The sequence below is a fragment of the Rattus norvegicus genome, chromosome 2, assembly GCF_021556685.1.
Source record: "Rattus norvegicus strain SHRSP/BbbUtx chromosome 2, alternate assembly SHRSP_T2T, whole genome shotgun sequence".
Taxonomy (NCBI): domain Eukaryota; kingdom Metazoa; phylum Chordata; class Mammalia; order Rodentia; family Muridae; genus Rattus; species Rattus norvegicus.
In genome coordinates, this window is record NC_141535.1 from 15,647,134 (window position 1) to 15,664,352 (window position 17,219).

The following is a 17,219-nucleotide window of genomic DNA, read 5'->3' on the forward strand; positions in this document are numbered from 1 at the left end:
CTGAAAGTAGTTAAATGGAAGAGTACAAAAGGTACAATTTATGAAACAAAAAGTGTGATATTTGTGTCACACTAAGAAAATTAGACTACATATTTTGGAGATATCAAGCCACTATGAATTAATACTTGTCAATTTGGTCAAAAGATTAAAGCATGCAAGTTTTAAGAGTTTTAAGTTATTTGCTTTTTTTTTTTTTTTTTTTTTTTTTTTTTTTTTTTTTTTTTTTTTTTGGTTCTTTTTTTCGGAGCTGGGGACCGAACCCAGGGCCTTGCGCTTCCTAGGTAAGCGCTCTACCACTGAGCTAAATCCCCAACCCCTAAGTTATTTATTACTCTAATGTCTCTTCTAGTTCTTTATATATTACCAAATCCAGAATTGTGGTCAGCATGGAGTGGACTCAGGCTGAAAATGGGGACTTGGGCACTATAGATAAACATGCCCATGTGTTCATATAGAACCATATTCAGTTTTATTTCCAAACCAGACTAACATTTTGCAGAATACATAAAAAATTAAGGTCCCTCCCTCCATTTTCCTCCTTGTGTATTTTATTTTCCTTGCTCAGTGAGATTCAAATATCCTCCCTTAGGTTCTCCTTGTTTCTTAGCTTCTTTGGGTCTGTGGATTATAGCTGCAGTTTATGGCTAATTTCTACTTATAAGTGCATACCATGTTTGTCTTTCTGGATCTGAGTTAACTCACTCAGGGTGATATTTTCTAGTTCCATCCATTTGCCTACGAGTTTCATGATGTCTTTATCTTTAATTGCTAAGTAGTATCCGTTTGTATAAATCTTCTTAATCGATTCTTCTGTTGTTTCCAGTTTCGAACAATTGTGAAAAAAAGCTGCTATGAACATAGTGGAGCACATATATTTGGGGATGGTTGAGCATCTTTAAGGTATATGCCCAGGAGTTATTATTCCCGCTTTTCTGAAAAACTGCCAAACTGGCTGTACAAGTGTGCACTCCCACCGAAAACGGAGGGGTGTTTTCCTTGCTCCCCGTCCTCACATGAGGTTTTTATCTTAGCCATTCTACCAAGTGTAAAGTGGCATCTCAGTGTCATTTTGACTTGTAGAGAAATAGTACTGTTTTAAACAGTTTTCAAGATAACATTTCTGATTTTCACAAAACTCTATGAGGGACAACTTAACCATTCTCATTGATAGAGAGTAATTGTGTGAGCAATCAAAATGTTTATTGAAGAGTCTGGTTATGCTCTGAGAGACACACATTTCTTTTAAAATTAAATATACAAGTAACAGTTGGCTTTCTCATTCTCTGCTTTTGCGTATCAGTGACACACACTATCTACAAACGGATTGACTAAAGGAGATACTGGTGGAGGGAGGGTCAGAGTTTTAGGTAGATTTTGCGCTTCTGGAATTGAAAACAATACCAGCAAAAAGATGGAGACCAGACCTTCATAAATTTTGCCAATTAGGTATTATACCCAAATTCAAATGTATTTCCATTGCAACAGTCTTGCCAATATGGCCCTAATGACACTTTCCAAAATTAAAATTTGAGAAACTTAGTGAAACAAAAATTAGCAGAAAGAAAACCGGAGTTCATGCATGTTTTCATGACCAAATAGCCTCCTTTACCAGTACAGAGATTGCTTTTGAGATTTCTATGAGTCTTTCTTATTAGAAGCTTTGCATTTTTTAAACCAGTAGCTTTAAACAGTAGATCTGAACACTATATGTGAAATCTCTCCCTTGTTCCCTGCTAACTACATAAAAATAAGATGCGAGCCCTTGCAAATATCTCACAGCCCTTGTGGTGTGGTTGACACTGAAAAGACAGGTGTTAGAGGTTATCACAATTATATCGACTCGTTTTACTTCCATTAGTTACTTTTGTTAACTTACCAATTATGCATTGTTACCTTGACCCATTTTGAAGATGTCTCAATGGATCTGAAAGGCAGTAATTTGGGACCTAAAATCTGAGCTTCCAGTTGCTATATTTTTAGTACAACCTTAAAGGTGCACAGGAAATTATGAATCTAGATGAGACAACACAGAACTCTTCTGTCAGAGCACACAATAATTCCATTCACAACTCCTTTCCTTCTGATGGTTCTGAAAGCTAATGTCTTTAAAGAATTGCTTGCTCACAGCCATTGGATTAATTTCTTATGAGTGAATTATCAAACCGTGTCCCTCTGCTAGATATAAGAATGAAAATATTTAAAATCAGGTATGCTGACTTGACAGTATAAATGTGCACTTTTATTATACTTCCCAGTGCAAAGGTTTTAGACATTGTACATGGTATTCCGATTCCTACAAGAAATATTTGAAATTCAGAAATCATGAACTATGCCTGAGTTCTTGGAAACTATGTGTCTGCTTTGGAGGCTGTTGGCTCCTGTGAATGGAAAAAAGTGCCACTGAGAATTTCAACCAACACGAAGCAACTGTTCTCAAGAATGTGGCTTAAGATTTTCAAAGAGAAGCCAGACAGTTAATGCATGCAGCTGTACTAGATGGTGACCGTGAGTGAGAATAGATGAATCAAGTAACAAATGCTACACCACAGGGCAGGTTCAACTTCTCTGGAATAACTAGAGTTCTTTATTTTTATCTTAACAGTGCTCAGATTTCAAAAGAAACAAAGTCAAATACAGACAGAGAATAGATTCTCTACATCAGCCCCGGTAAACTAAATGGTAGACAAGCTACTGTCCAAAAATCAAAGAAATTACAGATTATCAAAGTTACCCTGACAACAAGAAATACCTAAATCTTGCATGTTCTTTTGAGGATAGCACATATGACAATTTTAAGTCACACTAAAATTCAACTACAAAATTCTTCCAGAATAAATTAGCTTCCAAAAATCAAACATTTTCGGAGAGACTATAAAAAAAAAGATAAGTGTGAAATGTAGGCCTTCTGTGGAATCACCAAGATCTCATAGCTCTTTATTCTTTCTCTAAAAAGTTTCTCTTGTGAAATATAATTTAGAGAATGCGCAGAAAATAAATTTAGGATGGGCCAAAAAGTATGACGCCCAAAGTCCAATGACAACTTCAAGAATATACACTTACCCAGCTTCCACCTTTAGGTTGAACAGATCTCATCATTTAGTTTTGTAAGAAAATGAATTTTGACTAATATCATTTGTGAATTACTTATACAAATTAAATATGCTACTTCTATCGGAAACTTTAGGTCAGCAGCAGATGTTGGTGAATTCCTACAGAAATGCATGCCCGGAGAATGTTGGGTTTCTTTCTTTTTTTTTTTTAAATGGCAGAAATCTGCTAGCTATTCCTGCCTTATCGACAGCAGCTGAGCAATCTCTCAGTGCCGCGCGGAGACGGGAAACTTGGCTCAGATAGAGCGTGGACAAGCTTGCCTTAATCACACTGCTCTTTTACATGTGCAGAAGGACATCAACATTGACAGTGCAGAGGAAAGCAGCCATTTGCTGAAAACAACTGTCAACGTTGTCAAGATTTTGGAACCTCTTATAATGTGATTTGTATGACAAATCTTGTGGTATTTTGTTTGTCAGCAACAGTAGTGAATTTCCATGTATCTGGGAAGGAAGGGAGACTGTTCAGAAGTGGAGCGGTTTCTTTACACAGGCTGCACCGAAGGAAAACAGTTATTAATTTCAAACTGACACATTTCTACTAGAACTAGAATTTTTTTCAAGGAAAAATTCATTTTATACACCATACAAATGTGCCCCCCCCTCCACCGCGCACATTTTAGCTCAAATATGGAAAAATTACACTCATCTTTCAATTTTTCCTTCGTTTCTTTTGAAATTTCAAAGTTGTTACTGAAGAAATATTACTATTTCCTGAAGTAAATCTGTAGTACTAATGAGAGGTGTCCTCAGTGAAAGAGTAGTTTCGGTTGTTTCCTCAAGAATGGAGTTGTATTTCCGCAGAGCTCACAAAAGTGGCTTTAGTAAGTTATCCCTAAGATACCATATATGAGCGTTGTCGAGCAATGTTCCTTTCGAGTGAGAATCACAGATGTTCTTGTCCATGTCCTTTTCATTTTGTCCTGGTTCCTACTTCGAGGTACTTCTGTCATAAACTATCCCGTAATATGACTTCTTCCTATGTCCTCAGCCAAAGGCCTCCCCTCATGGATGAAGTCCTTTTGAACGTGTTTGTATCACAGCCCACAAATATTTCTTCTGTACAGATGACAAAGTGTTTTCAATGCTTGACACCAAATATGAACCCAGCCCAAAAAATGTCTGAGGTTCTCATCCTCAAGAGTTGTGGTTCCTAGAGAAGACTTGCCAGTATCTAACGAGAAGACTTGTCTTGGTGCTTCTCTGGCCACGAGGATTTGGTGCAAGAATTCTCTGTTCTGAACCTCAAACCTCAGCTCCACATAACATCTAGAACCACCTTCATAAATGGTGGTTAGTAGGCATTTGATGCTTTATTAATGGAATTGAAAATAATAAAATGAAGAGGCATCCTTACCATGAATGTTCAAATACTTTGCTTCAAACTTTTTAGTACCCAGATCTCCCTTTGTTCTTTTTATTTATTTGTTTTCTGGAAAAAGAAAAATAGCTGGCACACTCCATGTAGCTGTATAAATAAAATGCAACCTCTAAATGCAAAATGCAAAAGCAATTTTAATTCTCCTGGTAACCATGTTAAAAAGTAAATGGAAGCAGATGAAATTAATTTCAGCAAAGTATCTTATTTAACCCAACATATCCATAATGTAATTAGTTTTAAAATGTAGTAATGACATAGTTTACATTCCTTTTTATTTGCATTATATCTTTGAAATCTGGTGTGGTTTTCACACTTGCAGCATATTGCAAATAGGACTAGGAACGTTTCCAGAACTTAATGGCCTGATGTGGCCAGCTGCTGCTGGACTGAGCGTTACAGTCCCGGGAATCATAAAACTCCAGAGCCACTTCGTCCACTTTTGAGACTCACTTCCCTAATACAAGTATTGAAATAATCCCTGTCCCATTTGAACTGCAGCTTGTATCACATGGAAAAATTCACAGAGAAGTTGTTTGAAGCTTAGGATGTTCTCTGTACTTTCTCCCTTTTTCTTGTTGTTCGTAATTCCTCTTTCATTCTTGAAAATTCTTATTCTTTCCTTTTTTACAAAAGATTAAAAATTGTTAAAACTTGTGAAAACCATGTATAAGAAAATATGATGGAGTTTATGGCTTAAAAAATTGTTGTCGAATGCTTCCAGTCTTTCTTCTTCTGCCTGACTATTGACCTTGATCAAACCGTAGGCAGGATATCGGCAGCTTGACTTTTCTTTGACAGTCTAGTTCTTAAGGACACTTGTCTTCTGTAGTTTTGGTCTCCCATCCTCTAGCTCTCCTAGACTAGTTCAAGGTTTGTGGATAGTTGTGTTTAGTAGATACATAGAAATGAGGAAGAGAGATCTCTGTATCCTGACTTAAATGCCTGGCTTCTGTATAAAAGCGAGCAAAGCTGATCACACAGGTCTATGGTCTGCCTTTCAGTAGGTAGCCGTTCAGTACACTGCAAATATGCTAATGGGGAGAGCACACCTGAATCTCGACTAGAAATAATCTCATAAACACAGTGCCTAAACCACTTCGCCACCATCAGTTTTTCTGAAACAAATCTCTTGCCAATGCTTTCAGCTACGTCCTTGCTGATGGGCAGGAAATGCTAATTCTCCAAGTATGATTCTTTAAACTGAAAGTCCTCTTTGATAGCCAATGATCCTGACTGCCGCTCTCCTTCCTGACTATTCTTCCCTGCCCCCTTTCCTTCCCATTTCTCCCCTGCTCTTGCTCCCTCCACTTCTTCACCCAATGAGCTCTCAGGCCACGCTGATCTATAACCAGCCCTTCCTTCCTCTTCCCTCCTTGTCGTCGCTAGACGGCTGACTTTCAGGTGATTGTGGCAAGACAGCTGTGAAATGTATGTTTACCACGGCTCTTCTATACAAGAGTCTTCGCCTGACACATAACTCACACCTGATACTTACACAATGTAGAAGAAAAGATAAGATAGATGCAAGATGTATTAGTGTGAAGTATCTTGTAAGTTAGTGTTGCAGAATCTCCATTTACCACTGGCCACCCAACTCACTTACTGTCTTGGCAAAACAGCAGTCTGTTTGAAAGGAGTTCTAAATGTCATGGGGTTTGTAAAATGCTTTTGAATACAATCTTAATCACCATTTCCAGTGGTGTGTCTACATCCCAGCTGCAGCGCAGCTGATTAGAGCATCAATACCAATTGATTTTCGAGCACGCACTTGCAATGCCTATTGTATCTCATTGCACACTGTACACTATTGGTATTTAGCCAAATATAAGAGGGGAAAAATTGGTGTACAGAACACAGAAGTCCCTGAGAGTTTTCCTAATTCCCAGGAGAACTTAGGAATCAGGTACTCAATGTCAAACTAAATGGTTTCTTACAGTTAATGTGCCTGGTGGCCACAGCCTCCAATAACTCTCACATCCAGAGCCAAGGTTACTCAGCTGTATAATAAGGCCTAAAGTCTCTCCTTCAAATAGGATGCAGGATTCATGGCTTTAATTTTGCCACTGATAATGTGAAAAGTATAGTCTTGTATATGACTGAGCAAGAGCTCACTCGCGGTTCCCACTCTAATGAAATTCTAATTGTTTCGAAAGTTTAGGGAGGATAAAATGGTTAATCTCCACGATGACAAAAGGAAGCCAGGAAAATAAAGTGACACACTTGAATGAACTGTGAGGAAATAAAGTGCACAACATGCGATAATGCCATGACTCCGTGCTATTGCGCATTTCTGGGCTGAAAAGATATGGCTTGATGGGTAATTTGTCATGCTGTGCAATAGAGAACAACAGTAAAGAGACTTCAGACAGAAGAAAATTACACAAATAGTAGGGTGGAAAGGTATAATTGAAGATGGCAAAAGATTGAAAGAAAGACATTTAAAATTACTGTACTGACCTACTAAATGCACTTGGGCGTGGAATCCTGGCCTCACAAGAAGAGGCATTAAATGACTGCAGGCTGTGACACGACCGCGGAGTAATGCCAATCTCCCGAGTTTACGGAGAAGAAAAACACCATGCACAGCCTGGTGGAGCAACCGCAACCTGCGTCCTTAAAGAGAGCTGCCTGGGCTGCTGGTGAGCTCTGCTAGGGAAAGTTTCCTGAACAAGCCTGCTTGTCTCTTTAAATTACAAGTGCAGTTAGTATGTGGAGGGCTTAACTAAATCCTTAATTTTTCTTAAGTCACTAAATTTCTTCCCTGTTGCACTACAAGACCTCTGCAATTACTTTTGAAAATAAGTCCATGCAAAGAAAATTTCTCCTTGCATCAAGTTAAGTTTCATTAAAAGGATTGAAGACTTCCAGAGAGTAACATGACGCTGTGGCTATAGGGACAGTTTTATGTCAACTTGACACAAGCTCGGGTTATCTGAAAGGAAGGATTCTTAATTGAGAAAATGCTTCCATAAGATCCAGGGTATTTTCTCAATTAATAATTGATAAGAAAGGGCCCAGCCTATTGTGGGGCCAGTGCTGGACTGGTAGTCCTGGGTTCTATTGGAAAGACGGCCGAGCAAAGCAGGAAGAGCAGGCCAGTAAGTAGCACCCTCCATGGCCTCTGCATCAGCTCCTGCCTCCAGGTCCTGCCTTGTTCGAGTTCCTGTCCTGGTTTCCTTCAATGACGGACTACAGTGCAGAAGGGTAAGACAATGTGCTTTGTGGCCATGCTGTTTTGTCATAGCAATAGAAACTCAGTTGTCAAACCCATTCAACCCTGGAAATAAAGAGACACGCCCAGACCAGCTCTCTGTAGCCCCTGTGGACTCATCACTCACGACTCCAGAAAAGATCCTGAATCTCAAAAAGATCAAGGTCCCTTGTAGATTAGCAGGGACCAGGTCCTTTTCCAGATCTGTTTCCTGCCCAGTGATTCTACTACAAACAGTAGAATTCCCAAAGTGCTTTTCTATAAATGACACTTCCTTTTCCTTCAGGGGCTTGCAAAGCTGGAGATGAGATGTCCCAAATGAGCATACCTTGGAGTAGTACAAATCACTCCTCTACATTGCTCCCTTAAATTAAGTGTGTGTGTGTGTGTGTGTGTGTGTGTGTTCTCCACAAATTTTACTTTAAATAACTCATCTGTTTCATTGTAAAAGCAACTAATGTTCAAAGGTCATAAAAGACGATGAAACATCAGAAAGGAACATAAGTTGAACATTCTCAATATGGTATTGATCCTTTAAAGAATGTGAAGAACAAAAAGTAAGTCCTTTTAGCATACACAAACACAGTCAACCAACCTAAGTACTGGTGACTTTCAGTGTCCCTTCCCACTCCGGGGATTATATAGTACAGGAAAACACATGTTTATTCTTCAAAAAATATATTCAAATGAGTTGGTCAGATATGAGACAAAAACTGATATGAGAATCTAAGAACCGTTTCATGACCTACATTCAATGATTACTTCTAAGTGATTACTTAATGATTACTTCTAAGTGATTACTTCAGAGCTACAGAGTTATCTTCATTCCTCTATTACCAGACCCAAACACAGACAACTATTAAAGTCATGATCACTCTTACATTTATACATTTAATTAACTTATATCAATCATCTAATTAGGTTTGTAAATAAAGAAATAAGCAGACACGCCAGACCGTCACAGGGTCTCCTGGAAAGCAATATGGATGAGAATAAACAACAATGACATGAGAAGAGTGGGTCTGTGGCGAGTACACAGGACAGGAAAACCAGAGAAAGGACTTGTTACCTCTCTGTGGAGACATGGGTGGAGCTGGGCCATAGACATAGAGAAGACAGCTGTTTTTCTTTGCTTTTTCTTTCTTTTGGTTATTTTATTTATTTACATTTCGAATATTTTCCCCTCAAGCCCCCCATTTCATACCCCTACCTGCCTCTATGAGGGTGCTCCCCCACCCACCCACCCACTCCAGCCTCATTGACCCAGGATCCCCATACACTGGGGCATCAAGCCTTCATAGGACCAAAGGCCTCTCATTCCATTAATGCCAGATAAGGTCATCCTCTGCTACATATGTAGCTGGAGTCATGGGTCCTTCCATGTGTACTATTTGGTTAGTTGTTTAGTCCCTGGGAGCTCTGGGGTGTCTGGTTGGTTGATATTATTATTATTATTCCTATGGGGTTGCAAAATCCTCAGCTCCTTCAGTCCTTTCCCTAACTTCTCCATTGGGGTCCTTGCTTCCAGTCTGATGTTTGACTGCATGCATCTGAATCTGTACTGGTGAGGCTCTGGCACAGCCTCTTAGGGGACAGCTATACCAGACTCCTGTCAGCAAGCGCTTCTTGGCATCAATAATAGTGTCTGGTTGGATGTCCGCAGATGGGATGGATCCCTAGGTGGGGCAGCCTCTGGATGGCCTTTCCTTCAGTCTCTCCTCCACTTCTTTGTCCCTATGTTTCCTTTAGACGTGAACAACTCTTGGTTTCTTGCAAGTGTACATCTTACTTTCATGTTTGTGAGCCGGACATTCACTCCCTACAATAAAAAACCTTCTTTCTCTTCCAGCACTGCTTCCAGACTCAAAAACGCACACATGATCCATCTCCTATCCCCTGTGTGCGTTTTTGAGTTGTTACTGAAGCCCTCAAAAGTTTGAAGATACTTCTAGGAAAATGTTCTGCCCCTTCGAGGAAAACATTGGAAATGCCTCTTTCACTGGATACTACTTTCTTACTAACCACCCATGAAGTTGGGTCCACAAGAACAAACTGAAGGAAAACTAAGTCACACTGCCACCGCCTTGACTCCCTCCTGCCCTGGGCAATGAGAATATGTTCAGTTTTAATCAAGAACTCTGAAAGATATTTTAAAATCATATTTACAAAGTGGGACTTTTTAAACAAAATTTCCTGTATAGCTCTGGGTTTAGCTCTGATAAGCAGGGTAGGGTTTTAGACCATAAGTTCTGTATCCTACTTGTAACTGAGTAACTTCTCAAGCAGGATAACCATCTGCCTTACAAGGGACATAAATCTTGCCTTGTGGTCTTCTAACATTCCTCCCTCCTTGCCCAATAATTGCCTTAGCCTCCAGTGATGCAGGCTTCTCTCTGCTTTTTCTGTTTACTCCACATTCAAAGCCTGCTGCCCAGAAATAGTTGCTAAAACCTATTCACACAAAGTCCTAACAATAATATTTGCTCAAAGTACTACAATTTCCTGAGGTGTTTCATATCTATATCAATATCCAAAGACATTAATCTCTATTTTCCCACCACTGAGGATCACAGTGGGCATTTGCGGATCCAACAACCTGATTGCTCTGTACAACAGAGCAACTTCACATAGTCCCGTCCATGTCCAGACCAATGGCACGCCAGGGACCTGCTTTTGTTTCCTTTCCTTAGCAGTAAGTGCACTCAGTAACGTGTGGTCCATTTCACTCAAGAGATATTTGTACCTCCAAGCAGCTCTGGCTGTAGAACACTGACTGGGATAAGATTCAAGACCATATGTTCTGCTTCCTACTTGTAACTGAGTAACTCCACATTTTTATAAGCATCCATATTCGAAAAGTGCCTCTACCTCCAAAGTGTATCAATATTACAAAAAAAAATACTTGGTGTATTACAATGGTGAAAAGTTCCAACTCTTCACTCTGTAGCCTAGACACAGATTAAAACGAAATTCTGAAAACAGAATTAAGCCAAAATGAAAGAAGTGTCAATCCATGAATGTTCTCATCTCAAGTCATTTTGACTACCTGGTTTTGCAAATCAGATTTTCCAGAGTCACCCTTATTGCCAAACGTAAATGCATTCCATTGCACACCTCAACAGAATTGCTCCTGTACCCTTAATGCCTTTCCAAGCAGTTGTATAGTAGAGTCAGCACCCTATACATTAGGAAAGAATGGATAGGAGTGCCGTGAGCTTCTTAGAATAGCAATGAACTTCATAATCAGACCATCCCTTAATTTTGCTTACTTTTAATGCAGCTTCACTGATAATACACTTTCAGACAAAGACAAGGATGAACATGAGACATGAGACCTGACTAAAGAAAAATGCAGCAGAAGAAAACAATGTAGTCATCGGATCAAGTGCTGAGCTTGTGAAAAAAATAAGCGGCTGTGGTTTTATTAAATAATTGTGTTCCTGAAGGGAAGTCTGAAGTGCTGTGCAAGGCCGATGCGGACAGATCAATGGACACTTACCTCTTCTGCAGGCTGAAAGGTGTGTAGTGACTATGTGTCATTAAAAATTTACTTGGCCATGGGCATCAAACTCCGTAAGAGAACGACCCTGGCAGGGCACTCTAAGTTCCCACTTTACTCATGCCATCCTCAATGCATCAAAACTGCCACAGACACCGTTGCTATCACACAGCAGCTGATGTGCTATCTATATTTGAGAGGATGGTATCAATTAACTATATTATCTATAAAACCATACTCGCAATTACTACCACTTCACAATTTATCATTAACACATTTGGCAGATTTTTTTTTGCAAAGTAACATTTATTTAAAGGTTAATCAAAATTCTTAGAATAGCATTTATTATAATGTGATTTTTGATAATTGACTAAATCAGTGGCTCTTAAAAATACCCTTGTCTCAGTCCTGCTCAGTATACACCACACTGCCGTTTGGGGAAAAGAGAGACATATTAGGAATGTTCGTTTCAGACCTCGTCATGGAAGATCATAGATTAATGTAATCAGGTGGTACATTTACATGCTCATTAGTAATCCGTCATTAGTCCAAATGCTCACTATTAGGAATAAATGTACCAGGAGCTATTCAGAATACCCAGAAATAGTATTTCTTATTTAAACATTCAGAATAAGCTGACTGAAATAAGTGCACACCTTGAATTTGAACTTTCAAGGCACATCACTAAAGTCAATCAGTTATGTCAGCATATTCTGCAGTAATAATCTCAATTATCACGCTCCTGCCCCTCCCTAACACAGGAGATGATGGTGGTTTCAATATTTAAATCTTTAAATCACTGTAACTGGAAATTTTCCTGATGAATTGTGTGTTTAAATTGTATGCTTTAATACAGAGCCTGCCACTAGAGCACATCACTTATGCTGCATGCCATTTCATCTTATGTCAAAGTCTCTTGTAGCAGACTAAGGTAATTTAACTGCAATTAATCAATCAAGGAAATAAATAAAATGTTATAAATGCCAAATAGCATAACTTTTTAGAAATCAGCAAGCCACTACCTACACATTTACTCCAAATAGACTTACTGGTCATTCAAAAGGAAACATATTAAAAGTCAGATGTTATTAAATCTTTAGCTGCTTGGCTGGACTTTTCTAGCAAAAATGTAAACAACTTGGAAGTCATGCTTCTTTTTGTAGCCCATGCCTGATACAATGACTTAATTCTCAGACATGGCCAGTGTGCTGAAAGAAAAAAAAATCATATAATTCAGATATCCATGTGCAACCAAAGTCTTTGTAAAGTTGGAATCTAGCACCTATAACATCATGCTTTCACTGTGCTTTCTTGGTATTAAACAAAATGCAGTGACATCCATCAATTCTAGAGCTTCTTGAGGATAAGCAAGTCTACTGGTAGATACATTTTAATGTATTCCTCCAGAAAAGTATACCTTTTCGTGTTTGTAATTTAACAATTTGTTGAATATAGTTTGGGATTAAGATCTGAGTGGTTGATATTAAGTCTCAGATCTAGTCACCAGGAACTCGTTAAGCACCAACTGAATAATAGCACACAATGTATTGGCAATTTTGAAAACTGCCAAAAGATTTAAAAAAACATGTTCTTGATTTCCAGATCTGAACCCAGAGGCACCAGCTTTAATGAGCATTACTAACTACACTTTACTTTATGTCCACAGAAGAGCTAAAGGCAAGGACAGTCTTGGCCCTTGGCAAGGATCTAAGAATATCAAATGCATGTATGTCAAACAGTCACGACGATCATGAAAGCACTCAAACCACTTCCCATTGGAACCTCAAGAGGAAAAGTCGACAAGGTCATGGAGAAAGCAGGTGTTATTAAGACACCTCAAGATCTCCGCAGATGCCATGAACTAGAGCATTTACTAACATCTCCACAGTGAGTTGCTTGCTTTCTAGAGGACGGCATAGTCCATTTGTTCTCATCAAATTAGCTTTGGTAATACAAAATGATAATTTGTGAATTAATGACTACCTAGTAGAAGGAACAAAGAAAAAATGTTCCTTTCATGGTTCTTGATAGGAATTATAGTTAAACACTGTCATGACTAAAAATATCCAGGAAATATTACAATAAAAGGGAGTTGCCCTTCTTATCTCCACACTGTTCAAGACCACTGTGCTCTGCCAGGCAGTCAGGCTAGACCGCTTGAGATTATTGACCACTGAAATTTTGACTCTTCAAATTGAGCTCTGCCATGAGTGTAAAATGTATACAGGGCTTCAGATAGGCAGTGAGCTATTGAAAGAATTTTAACAAATTTAATTTGCTGATTTATCTAATAGTATTTTGATATATTGAATGGAAAATATTATATTACTTTATCCATGTCTTTTGCATTTCACTGTGAATACTAGAATTTTTAAATTGTATTTGTGGCTCACATTGTATTTCTATTGGACAGTTATAGCCAGAAGGCACTGCTAAGAACAATAATTTTTAAGTATATCCTTGTACAATGTAATCATTATATTCAAAGCATACAATGATGTTTTAATGTGATTCTCTGGTGAACAGTTCTATGTTACAAGCCACTTCATGTTTGATGCTGCAAAGTTAGGAAGAACAAAAGCAAAGTTCAAAGCAAACTAGGATCTGTTTCGACACATAGGTCTGCAAGATACACACCATTGTGTATACATTTTCCTCTGATCGGCATGAAGTGTGAGCTCAAAGTTCAGGCAACTGCTCGACTTTTGGGATGGCCTTGGCCTTCCAGTTCATGTTCTCCGTTTTCTATCTCTTGATTTGACTCTTTACTCTGATGGCATTGTTGTATAAAATGCAAAGCTGAAATTATTGGTGAGCTGTAGGTTACCGGATGAATAAGACTTTTGTACACTGTAGCTGCTAAGCTACCGTGCTTCCGAGTTTGAAGACTTAATTTTGTCTGGGACCCTTCTCCTTGTTACAGGTGAGAGGAAAGACAGATACTGGGCGATTCTAGCATATGCATTTGGTATCACAAATGCAGATCTGATATGACCCATAGCTGTCATCCAAAGCTAGAGTTGGCAAGCACAAGACTATACAAAGGGTATGAAGGAATTGGTTCTAACCAAGCAAATCTAAGTCATAAGGCATCGAACCTATCAGTGAAACCCAGGGAACAGGCAAGTGATGGTATTTATTATACTTAATCTCATGATCTAATACAGCAAAAAGGGGAAAGAGGATATGGAGACAGACTCCAAGATTCCAGCTGTGAATGAACAGTAGCATAAGAGTCATCATCTGCTGGACAGTTTAGATATGATTGGAGATAATTTTAGAGCTTTTAGCCTGACACGAGTCTCCCCAACATATCCAAACTATATACAAAACAATCAATTAGGTGACAAGCCTCACAAAGGCCCAGACTCCCATACCATCCCCAACCCCATAGTATCTGTAACTTGGGGAAGAAAAGATGAGGTTCCAATTATTAGCCTGCATGTTATAAGCCCATGTGGATCTTTGAAAGGTAGATGAAGCCTAATAAATTCTGGAACACAACTGACTTATCACAGTTTGACAAGAGCATAATTTATATTGAGTATCTTTTCTGTTGCTTGCTACTCATGCCAACAAAACCAAAATAAACATCTCCTACAGCATTGAGAAATAATATATTTTCTATTTAGTTCCTGAAAAGAAAAATTTGTAACTAAAGAAAACTCAAAATACATGGCATTCTGTCAGCTAATTAAAATCAGCTACTGTACAATGGTAACGTAATTACAAAGCCCATGTCATGTATGTGTTCATCTTAACACACGAAGGCTAAGCAGGAGAGGGTCAAGGTATGGCTGATCATGCTGGTGGCAGAGCAGGACCACAAATGATCACACTTCTTTGCACTTGGACTTGATCATATTGTGAGAACACAAGCCTCCTATAAACTTACTATATATTTTCTTAGGATTCAATGTATTCTGAGAGATTGATAATCAGAGCCCAGCATTTTCTGTAGTGAGAATACACTACATTCTGCTAGTCTGTTGCTGAGACTATAGCTTTCTTAGACAAAAACACATAATTTAAGGGAGATAAGAAATACTTATATATTCTTAATGTATATATGCAAATAATGAAAAGAGTTTGTGGATTTGAAAAAGAGCAAGAAGATGTACATGGGAGTGGTTTGAAGGGAGGAAAGGGAAAGGAGAAAATATGCAATTATATTATGTCAAAACTAAAGCAGACAAATATTTTAAAATAAAAAAGATAAAGTGTTTTTTTAATAAATAGAAAAATTTATTCTATTATATTCATTCTTTCCTGAAGCTTGTCTTGTGTGTGGTAATACTGAAGTTGTGGAAAGTTTTAAAATGCCAGACCTGTCTTCTAAACCTTAAACCCTAAGAGAAAACAAATGCCTGCCCAAGTTATGATACCCAGCAAAACTCTCAGTCACCAAAGATGGAGAAACCAAGATATTCTATGACAAACCAAACTTAAACAATCTCTTTCTACTAATCCAGCCCTACAGATGATAGTAGAAGGAAAACGCCAACACAATCAGAGTATTTACACCAAAGAGAAAACAAGAAATTAATCATTTCACAACAAAACCAAAAGAAGAGAAACACACACACACACACACACACACACACACACACACAGAGAGAGAGAGAGAGAGAGAGAGAGAGAGAGAGAGAGAGAATACCACCTCCAGCAACAAAAATAACAAAAACTAACAATTGTCTGTCTTTAATATCTCTCAACATCAAGGGATTCAATTCCCCCAATAAAAAGACACAGGCTAACAGACTGGATACATAAACAGAATCCAGCAATTTTTACATACAAAAAACACACTTCAGTGACAAAGAGAGACACTACCTCAGAGAAAATGCTGGACAAAAAGGTTTGCAAGCAAACAGTACCAAGAAACAAGCTGGAGTTGCCATTCTAATATCTAAAAAATGAGACTTTCAACCAAAAGTTATCAAATGAGATGGAGAAGGACACTGCATATTTATCACACATACACCACACACACATACATACACACACACACACACACACACACACACACACATACACACACAAATCCACCAAGAGGAGTCTCAATTCTGAATATCTATGCCTCAAATGTGGTCACCCACATTCATAAAAAATTTTTTACTAAAGCTCAAAACACACATTGAACCTCACACATTAATCGTGGGAGATTTCAATACCCCAAACTCTCCAATGGATAGGTCATTGAAAGAGAAACTAAACAGAGACACAGTGAAACAAGCAGAAGTCATGAACTAAATTAATTTAACAGATATCTACAGAACATGCAACCCCATACAAGAAAATATACCTTCTAAGCACCTCATGGAACCTTCACCAAAATTGACCATATATAATAGGACCCAAAACAAGACTCAACAGATACAAGAAGATTGAAATAGTCCCATGCATTCTATCAGATCACCAGAGACTAAGGCTGGACTTCCATGACAACAAAAACAGCAGAAAGCCCACAAACCCATGGAAAATAAATAACTCTCTACTCAATGATAGCTTTGTCAGGGATGAAATAAAGGAAGAAATCAAAGACTTTCTACAATTCAGTGGAAATGAAGATACAACATACCCAAACTTATGGGACACAATGACAGCAAACTTAAAAGAAAAATTCATAGCACTAAGTTCCTTCATAAAGAAATTGGAGAGATTCCCATACAAAGCAACTTAACAGCACACCTGAAAGCTCTAGAACAGAAAGAAGCAAACACACCCAAGAGGATTAGAGAGAAGGGAGTAGTCAAGCTAGTGGCTGAAATCAACCAGTTAGAAATAAATAAAATGATACAAAGAATCAACACAACCAAGAGCTGATTCTTTTAAAAAAATTAGATAGGTAAACCGTGAGCCAAACTGTATAAAGGGCAAAGAGACAAAATCCAAATTAACAAAATCGGAAATGAAAAGGGAGACATAGCAAGAGAAACTAGGGGACTTCAAAAACAATCAGAACCTACTACAAAAGACTGTACTCAACAAAACCAGAAAATCTAGATGAAATAGATG

The 17,219-nt window shown here is 38.3% G+C and overlaps 2 long non-coding RNA genes across 3 annotated transcripts in view; one reads left to right on the plus strand and one right to left on the minus strand.

The window, feature by feature from the left end:
- The window catches only part of LOC102552429 (uncharacterized), a 164,298-nt gene that overhangs the window by 129,101 nt on the left and 17,978 nt on the right, over positions 1-17,219 (minus strand). The window lies entirely within an intron of this gene.
- Positions 6,807-15,453, plus strand: LOC147995964 (uncharacterized). The gene is made up of 3 exons (XR_015673660.1): positions 6,807-7,695; positions 10,983-11,220; positions 12,868-15,453. It is a non-coding gene; the product is annotated as an uncharacterized LOC147995964 (long non-coding RNA).